This window comes from Oenanthe melanoleuca, chromosome 10, assembly GCF_029582105.1.
Source record: "Oenanthe melanoleuca isolate GR-GAL-2019-014 chromosome 10, OMel1.0, whole genome shotgun sequence".
Classification (NCBI taxonomy): Eukaryota; Metazoa; Chordata; class Aves; order Passeriformes; family Muscicapidae; genus Oenanthe; species Oenanthe melanoleuca.
The window spans coordinates 15,814,369-15,824,986 of NC_079344.1; positions in this window are offsets into that span (position 1 = coordinate 15,814,369).

Below are 10,618 nucleotides of genomic sequence, written 5' to 3' on the forward strand. Positions count from 1 at the left end.
ATCTTCACCTCACCTTCTGGTTCTGAAAGCAAAAGGACAATTTAACTGTCATGTTCCTGTGTGTCTACAGGACATCCCTCCAATACTGCCTGAGGTGGAATTAAGGCTGTGGGAGAAACCCGACCAATTCCTAACTTTCCAAAACCAAACAGACATTTAAAGGTTGAACATTATCAGCTATATTTGTGATTGAATCAATTATTTGAATATTCCCCATCTTCTGAGTTTGTATCTCTTTGAATTTATCTTTCACCTCCACCTAACCCAAAGGCTGGAAGAGTCATGAGCAAGGACAGAGCAAAAAAGGGGCATAGACCCAGGAGCTAAGGAAGAATCCTGATTTTCTCCATCTGCCTACATCAATGCAGTGAGGTTTCCCAAAAGTTCTGCTCCTTCACAAAGGAACCTAAAAGCTGCTCACCTTCAGAAAATTCCCGTTTAGAGAAAGCTGACCAAACTTCCAAGAGACAGCAAACCAGAAATAGAGTTAAAATACAGACTGAAGCAGACCAAAGTTGGTGGTTGGTGTTCTGAAAGAACTCCATAAGATGCATTCATTCAGATCTTATTTACAAATCCTTCTAAATATGCTAGGGAAAATTTATGAACAAGCTTAGCTGTTTTCTTCAAGCAGCTGTCTCCAGATAGACAGAATATTAAGGAGAGAACTTAAATCTGCTGGAAATGTAGTGTTACAGCAATTGGCATTATTTGGACACATTGTGGAATGATGCTGCTCAGCTATGCTCTTATCAAAAGAAATTTTGAGTTCACTGCTCTTGTACTCAGTGAGGAATGGGTTTGATTACAGAAAGAAGAGAGAAGCTGAAAGAAGACGTGAATTTATCTTTAGGATCGATTTCTGCAGGAATTTTACCCTGAAGTTTCAGGAACTAGTGGAATGCCAGCACTGAATATAAACATTCTCTGCACTGAACCCCTTCTCTGCAAAAGTCAGAGTCCTCATTCCCAGTCCAAAACTCTGCCACTTGTGCATCCCAGTGCTGTGGTCTTCTCCCTTCAGCTACAATGGGCTCAGCATGAGACTTTTGGATAGAGAATCATTTGAATTTTTATCTGCTCTGGAAATTTTGTTACTGCTTATATTCATCACTGCAGAGATGAGCAGCCTGCAAAGCCAGCCCACCTGCACAACACCTTATCCTGTTGAAATGAGATCTGAAGATGCACTTTACACTGATTGTAATGGCCCTTGGACTGGACCATACATTATTTTATGCCTCGCTTTCCTCCCTGCAAAAATGGAAACAGCATTCCATATGCTGGGTAATATTGACTTCTGCTCAGAAATTTTTTGTCTTGCACATGCTACAGAGATGAAAATTAAAATGGACATTTTGAAATTTTGGAATTTCAAGGCATTCTGTTCATTGACATTTACACATAAAAAAGAAAACAAGCAAATTCTAGCATAAATTCCTAAAAGTTATTTTCTGTTTTCAAAGAAAATCTAAGAAAGCTTGGCTGCATGTATTTCTTTTCATTTTCATCCAGCTCCATAGTCATTCACAGAATTCTAAGTCAGGATCTAGCAGGAGTTGTACTCAAAATGACAGCCTGCCGTGATACATTTATTTCTCTGGTTTGCCACTTTACAAGGGAAAAAAAACACATTTCCAAGATATTTTTGGTAACGTATGACTAAGTAGCAAAATTAAAACTAGGAAATTAATAACTACATGGCATTTCAATCCCATCAACTCTAATCAACATAAATCCATTCTAATTAAAACCTGCAAATCCTGAGGATACCAAAGAGATAGCCCTCTGTTATAGGGAAATGGCAGCAACAGGTACATTCCATACAGAGAGAATGCAAATCTCTGAAAGAGGCAAAGATGAAGCTGAACCAGAAGTTATATTTTTAGAATACCACTAGAACCTAGTAATCTCAAACTGTTGAAACAAAAAAATAAATTTTGCCCTTTAAAACTCAAAAAACACTTTTACAATCTAAATGAAGGAGTGTACAGCTTTCAGGCTGAAAAGGGTCACTAAGTTGATCACAATCATTCCTACAGTTTTAGAATATGATTAGCCCCTGGTAATCCCTAATTGGCAAAAACAAACATAAATTTTGTCCTTTAAAATTTAAAAAGCACTTTCACAAGCCAAACAGAGGATCTGAAGGAAGTGTACAACTTCACAGCCTGCAAAAGGTTACCAAGTTTATCACAATCATCAAACCAGAAATAGGACAGAGATGCAAAGTCTGCTCTGATCAGAATGATGAATAACACATACCAGTTTAAAGAGAATAATAGAAATTATATAATTGCACCAGGACCTTTGTTTCAAAGTCAAAATATCTCAGCTCTTGAGTCTGTCTTTAGGACTTGATCAAAAGCCCATAAACATTAACAAGATTCTTTGCACTGACTCCCTTGGGTCTTGCACGTGTCCTTTATCCAGCAGCTTCGTGCATCCTAGATCAGTTCAGGAAGCTCCTCATCTCTCCTGCAATCCATTCAATTTGCATCAGCTTTTAAATACATAACTATACATGCCAAATCTACCTGATTCTGGTAACTTTTTGTATTACACCAAGATCAATAGCTCCCCTCTCCTCCTACTTCATTGTCAGGGCAAAAAGGGATCCAAAGTGAGCTCCAGTGTATGTTATTTGTGCACATCCAGAGCAGCTAGTACTGACTCTCTGGGGTTTAAGGGGAGAACCCATCCTCACCCAGCTCTAAATCAGCTCTTTTAAAGAAGCCCTCTTTTGACTGTTGATGGTTTTTATCCCCAGCCAGCAGAGATTAAACAAATGCATGTGTTTGGCAGGCAGTGGCTGTCACCCTGCCAATTAGCTCAGCAGGAAGCAAACAACCCGCTGACCTTCCTGGGCCAGCGTCTCTCCAAGGCAAGCAGAAGGGGCTGTGCTCAGCAGCTCAGACTGTTGTTATCATCATATTCCATCACAAGCACACCCTACCATTCCCTGGAGTCACAGAAACAGTCCAGAGACAGAGAGTGTAGAGCTGGAGGGAACCCAAGCCATCATTACGTCTGGTAGTTTCCAAACTTTATTTGTGAAATCATAACAAGCCTTGTCTTTATTCTGTTTGCAACAGCCACTGACACTGAGGGGGTCGGGGGGTCTGTGCAGGAGTCCTGAGGGCTGACAAGGGTTTGCCAGAGCCAAAAGCCTGGGAATCACTGATTTTACTACTGTGGCAAGGAACAAGTTACACCTGACTGCTCTTAACATGTTTATTTCACGTGTTCTTACAAATTGCCACACAGTCTCTTTATGCAAACTGTGCCAGAATTTAATGCACTGATGTTGTTCAAGAATATTTAATGGTAGCTGTAGTTTCCTTTTCAAAACTTCAAGTTATGGTTTGGTTGTTTTTTTCCTTGCAATGACATAAAAATAGAGCACCACATATATAAAGGCTTAGACAGCATTACATTTAGAGAAGCAAGAATACAAAATCCATCATTTTTATCCATCCTAGCCTGTTGTGATGTCCAGTGGTGATAGCTTAGTAAAATATCTACTCCTTCTGTGTTTCCAGTGGGAGGCAACACCTGTAGCTGGCTTTAGCTTTAATATAGCATGGTCTAGAATCAGGATCCAGAACTGCAAGAGGACTTTGGTGGATAATAAGGAGGGCAGATTTGGTAAGGTGTGCAGCTCTGAGCACACACCCTCTTCAGGTGTAACTTTCATCTAAGTCTCCCCTGCATGTCATTCCATTGGATCAAATCAACAGGAAAAGCTGAAAAGTAGGCTGAGATAAAAATGTGTTGGGACACAGAAAGATGCTTTAATAGATAAAAAGCTACAGTCTCTTTTAGAAAGGATTTTTCCACTTTGTATTCCTATTGTCTGAAATCAGGCCTGAATAGAAGAAGATGACTTGATAAAATATAGGCAAAAAAATCATATAAGGAAATAATGGAAATGCTGTTATGGATTTTTGTGAGTATAAATAGTTTCGGAAATGAAACTGTCAAGCCCAGCATCTGAAATGCTGTAGAAATAAAGTCATTTTAATGGTCAGCCTGCTGCAACCACATAAACATTTCCTAGCTCCTTTCACAGCCCAGCATCTTGTAAATTTTTTTTTTTTTTTTAATCTGACATATGGGGAGACATTAGTTGGAGACTGAAGGAGACAGAATCTAAAAGAGAAGCAGAAATGGATCAAGAGAAGATAAGGAACAGAAGTCATCAACAGGAGATATTAAATTCCAAAAATGGAACTTGAAGGGATGGGACATTCTAGAAGGAAAAAAAAAAAAAAAAGAAGAGTGGTGAGATAAGCTGGAAAATAACATGGTGAACTCAATTTACTCAATTTTAAGCAAAAATATTGGACAGAAATAATCTGAGACTGCCCCTCTTCTTCTTCCATGCTACTGAAGGTATGAGCTGCCATAAGAGCATTCCTGGCACCTGACTGTAAATCCAGAACAGCTCTGTCCCACAGCTGGGGCTGCTCTTTGGCTTTCCTGTGGCACCAGCAGAAAACCTTTTCCTTACCTGCACCCGCTCATCCAACGTGGGGGACACCTGCTCACACTGGTGCCGTGCACTCCCTCCACACACTGCATTCTGCAGCGTGCCACTATGGAAAGAGTGGAAAAATACCTAAAATAAGCATCAATGTGAAAAAATCAGGCAGTCTCTCACTAAGTTAAATAAGCATTTTGGTATTTGATTGGCATTCTAATGTCCTTCACATCCCAAGAAAGTTCCACATCTTATCAGCTGCCACAAATTACTAGTTCAAGGTTTAATTTCTTCCTCTGGAAATATTTTTTGTTCCTTGTTATTCTTAAATTTTATTACCCATTAGACTATTTCCTCATTATAATGGCAGCTCTGTCTCTTTCAGAAAATTATAAAACATGCAAAACCTGCCTAATATCTTCATACAGCAGAATTAAATCTCCTATTTACATTCAAGGGTGATGAACCAAGAGAATGGATCTTTGGCTCAAACACTGGCTGAGCAACTGAGTTGCCCTGTGACCCCAGGCAAAGAATCTGACCTTCTTTAATTGAAGCAGTTAAAAATCTGGCTAAGAAGCAAGACCTTTCTGAAAAGCACCAGCTTTTGACCTCAGCTTTCATGAGTAAATGCACCTCCAAAGTCTCAGGCTGAATGATGCAACTTTTTTTTTTCAGTCGTCTATCCCTAGAAATTATGTGGTTGCTCACATCACTTTGTATTTTCAGCATAAAAAGGAACTCTATCATTTAGTGAGGAAGGAACAAGCAGCACTTTGGTGATCCTATCAAGTGTTTGGGACCTAGAGGACAGTTCTTGACCACCTGACTTACTTCAATTAGACCTTGTAGGTGAAAAGCAGTGGAGAGGAAGGAGCCTTGCATGCAGATCCTGCTGCCAGGAAAGCAAGTGAAGAATAAAGGTGTAATTTAGCTTGCAGGAGCTCAACCTAAGTAGAAAATAAATATCAGTTACTGGTTTTTGTTCCTACAGTTGATGATCAGACCCTTCCCATCACTAGGACACAGAAGGATAACTGGAGTCCTGAGGCCATTGGATGTCTCAGCTCTCAGCAAGGGCCAAAGACCTGAGTTTCTTTGACTCCACACTAAACTCAGTAGTCAGTATCACAACAAATTAGTTTTTACCTCATTTGCAAAAGCGGCAGGCACATGGTGAACACACTCTCACCTTGCCTCTCCCTAATGAACCACTTTAACCATATCAAGAAGGAATTTTGCATAATGATTGTGATATGAAGTCGTAAGGAACCATCCAGCATTCGTGATGGAAGCCTTGAGGACAATGACAAAGGCACCCATTAAGGAGATGTTCAGCAGCTGAATGTCCCAGTAGAGTTGGGCAAACACTGAAATCCATTTCCCTTGGATATTCATTTGAATTTTTAAATGTGATTATTTGACTGTTCACATCTCTTTTGTGCTCACTTTTCATGAATAGCAAATGAGCTTTAATAAGGGGAATAATCACGAAAAACACATTTTAAGCTTGAACATTTGCCAAATGAAAACCTCCAATTGCACAATAAGTGGTTAGCAGTACATATGTCATTTTATGATTTTTACATTCAATTAAAAATATTCACTGTTCATCAGTTATCACACAGGGACATCAAGGAAACCCAAATAATATCACTACATACAGAACTGGGCAGCACAGGTTAACGTATTATGATGTACAATTAGGTATTCCTGAATTACTTGCTGGCTGAGACTTAGTTCTTGACAATAATTATGAAAAAATAATGTATCTTGAAATATTGTATTCTTTCCTCTATAATTTTTTTTTTAAGAGTAACCTGTTATTTACCCAGCCCTGCCAGGCAATATGATTTACCAGAGGATAGAGCAGTTATGGGCATAAAATCTTTGCTCAAGGGCTTTTATAAGAAGAATTTAAGGCACCTAAGATGCACAGCTGCAGCCCAGAAATGCAGTGTGATACATTTTCCTTTAGTTTCCTTTTATACATCATTGAGCTCTCAAGGAAAACCTCTTATATCTCATTTGTAGAGCAAATCACAACTGCTGAGTTCCCCATGAGTCAACCCCATTTAATTTCTGATGATAGTAGCCTAAGAGGGAATTAATCAGCTTCACCTAGAAACTTCTTGTTATTCTGAAAGCAGGGGGGTAAAAAGTCACCCTTGCTATTGTGTTTTCTATTTCCTGGGGTATATAAATAAATAAACCTTATAGCATGATATTGTGCAGCACTGACCCCAGACTTGAGCGAGATGCACCATAGGGAGCACTCCCAATTTGGAAGTGGGTGGAAAATATGACCTGTTGGGTCTTTCCATCTCTGACCACCATTATCCTCTGAACCCTGCAGGAGCTGCTCTGGAGGCCAAGACAGCCCTGAGCATCATTTCAGGGCAAGGGCTCCCACCAAATCAAATGCATTTTGATGGCAAAAAGCCTGATACGGTGCCCTTCTCCTTTGATGCAAATTGTTTTCATAATTTTTAGCATTAAGCATATTTTATGAAAGCAGAAATTCTGGACTAAACCAAGTTATTATCAGCTGCAAACAACCTAAAGCTCCTCGATCAGATAAAGAGAAACATTCTAATTATCTCAGCCTAAAGGCTTTTTTTCCCTTTAAATATTTAGGATCTCTCATCAGTAAATACAGTGGGAAACCCTGGGATAAACTAAGCCAAGGTATAGAAAATAAGTGAAGCAAAATAGCACAGCTTTGCATTTCTGTGCTGTAAACTTTTGAACTGCATCCATGGAAGAAAAGGGTGGGGGAAAGAAGATCAAATGCATGCTGTAGTAAATATCAGGTATTGTGATAAATTGCTTTTATGCTTCCAATAATTGTAAACATCGTGTAGTTTCATATTCCTGACATGCTTGAAGAGATCTGCAAGCCTTTTTCTTTTTTTTATTATTATTTTATTATAGAGCAGCATCGCTTTCTAGTTTATTTTGTGGAGAAAATTGTCTCTTTATGCCATAAACAACTCCAAGCAGTTTGTTCAGAGAAGCTGAAAGGTGGAATTTTAGCCCATTAGACACGGGCAGGGAAGAGAAAGTTCCCATTTCAACCCAAAATCGATTACAGAGCGTCCCCCAGCGGGGCTGTCCGGCACTGCAAACCCAAAGGACTAAGGTGCGTTTGACGAACTCAAATCCACGGAGAATATTCGGAAGGCCAAAAATGCATGAATACAAAATCATTTTCTTTTCGCTAAAATAAGAAGAGCATTAGCATTCTCTTTGTAACGCTGTATAAATTATTTTAAAGGATAAATGAGGGAATCATCAGTCAAAGTGCAATCCTAAGCAAAATAGCAGAGTCTAATTAACATGAGATCTGACAAAAATAATTAAAGGAGGGTGACATAATTAATGCCAGTGGACACAGTGGATTACATAAAACAGACATTGTTAAAATCATCTGATATCTTTCTTTTTTATGAGTGCAAGGAATGGCATATTAATCCTGAGACCTTTCTAGATATGGGTGCAATTTTTACAATAGTTGGCTTCTCCTGAGCCAGCAATATAGGAAAAAGAATCTCCAAGAGAAGAGAGTATTTATCCAGTTTAGGATGAGTTAGGAGATGCTGAATTGCCAACTGCTCCATAATTGCTTTAAGAATGGGAGAACCAACTTCAAAAATATGCTAGAAGATAATCAAATCTTTCATCCTCTACCTCAATGATAGAGTATTTGGAGGGGGAAAAAAAGATAAAAAGGCCTTTTTCAAATGGAAAGATACGATTTCTATTAATTTCATGACTGTGTAGATCTGAGATTTATCTTCTGCCTCTTGTTTGTGACATTTGTTAGATGAGTCAGGCTTCAGGCTTGGGAAACTTGAGCCAATTGCTGGTATTCTCCAGTGATCTCAAATTTCTTCACCCAAACACTTCTGTTGAAAGGTAGCACACTGAAATTCTGTCCTTCATCTCCTGACAGGCTTCTTCAGGCAGGGAGAGCTCCTGAGAGGCTCCCATTTCCCATTCCAGGCAGACACAAACACGGGATTGAACTTTAAAGACTTCTATTGCCCATGTAAAATAAAAGCTTCTCTAGCACTCACTGGTATTATTCACAGGAGCATTGCACAAAGTGAGGAATACTCCATAAAAATAATACTTGCACTGATGTCTTTGTATTCTACCACGTTTTTTTTCTTTACAGATCATTTTATGAAGCAATGCATGTCCCATAGTTCTGCAAGCAGACTGCACTCCATCTTTGTTCTTCAACATTGGGTAAGATCTTCTAATATTGATACCCCAACATTTTGGCAACTTTTATTTTAAGACAATTAAACATCACATTATCCTGTTAGTTTTGGCTGTTCCTGCACAAATTTATTGCCTTGTGTAAAGACAATTACCAGATCAGCATGAAAGCTGATCTCTGATCTCACAGGGACAAACTCAGCTGTCAGATAAATTGTCAATAGTTCTCTTTGGCTCTAGTGACTCCAGCTTGGCCTTTTGCAATCAATTGAGGTTTCTTCCAAGAGAGGAAGGAAGTGGGGAAGTTCAAGAATGATAAAACTGTTCAGACTAGGATGTCAGAAATACACGTGCAGCTACTCCACAGTATCAGCAGGGCATGAACTTGGCCCAAAGGTCTTCCATTTTCCTCTGTGAAACAGTGCACAAATGAGGGCAGTGATCTCAGCTACTTTTATTTAATTAACCTTCATTTTATTACAGCCATTGAGTGTCACTGAGTAAGCACACTGGTCTGTGTTCCTCACTGTGTCAGCAATCAGCATCTGCTACATTTCAAACTCCATTAAATTTCTTTTTTTCCCCAAATGTTGTGTTTTTCTTACCCTTTCTTTCAGCATGGGTTACTTCATCTTTGTTCCTGCTGAACAAGAGATCCATCATTTTGCTCTCCATTTCCCTTTTCCTCTCATATTCTGCTTACATAATACATCTGAATTCATCCTGACTCCCAAACCCAAGTCTACACTTTGGTCGTCTCTCACTAAGTTATAACACCTCCTCCTCCTCAGATGTTTGAGAACTTGGCTTCTGCAAATCAGCTTCTTACAGATGGTGCTTCCATTTACTGGCACAAATTGGTTACTTAGAACTATTAGTCATTGGAGATACACATTTTATAAAATATGTGAAAAATAAGAAGTAGAATAAACAGGAACATACAGTGACATACTGCCTTGGCTCTTTCCCAGTGTATTTTTCCCTCCTAAGGACAAACACTACACAGCTCTCACCATGTATGTTCAAGTGAAGTTATGGTGTAGGCCATTATTATTTGAAAAACTATGAATGCTTTTCTAAGAGTCAAAACAATCATCCCCAAAATGCCATACTTGCAGCATTACAGAGACAGAGCAGTGACTCAGACCCAGAGACACTGCTTCAGACTCCTGACCTTCCACTGCTTTTGTTTCATCTTGGACTAGACTTCATCTGTCAGTGCCTTTATCTTCCCCTCTGTAAAGATGAAGGACAATATTGGTGATTATTGTAAAATCAGTTGTCATTGAGCTTGCTTACTCTGCTCCCTTGCCCTGATCCCCACCTCCCGGAGTGCTTTGGCATGTGATCACACAAAATCAGAGGTGAGGAATGGACTCGGAATTTCTCCTGGAAGATGCCGTGGAAGACCATGGAGGTTCACACAACTGCATCCCTCACTTTAAGGGAACCCGCCCTCTGTGCTCGCCCAACCACACAAGCCTGGGCTCCCCCTCAGGGCCGCCCTGCTTCCCTCAGCCGGCCGGTTCCCTCAGCTCGTCCCCGCTGTCCCTCAGCTCGCGTCCCCTCAGCTCAATTCCTGCCCGGTCTCCTCAGCTCGTTCTTGCCCAGTTCCCTCAGTACGCCCCGGTCCCCTAAGCCCGTCTCTGTTCCCTCAGTTCGTTCCGCCCGGTTCCCTCAGCCCGTCCCGGTTCCCTCAGCTTCTTCCCGCACGGTTCCCTCAGCTCGTTCCCGCCCGGTCCCCTGAGCCCGCCCCGATCCCCTCAAACTCGTCCCCGCCCGGTCCCCTCAGCTCGTTCCCGCCCGGTCCCCTCAGCCCGGCCCGATCCCCTCAAACTCGTCCCCGCCCGGTCCCCTCAGCTCGTCCCAGTTCCCTCAGCCCGCCCCGATCCCCTCAGCTCGTTCCCG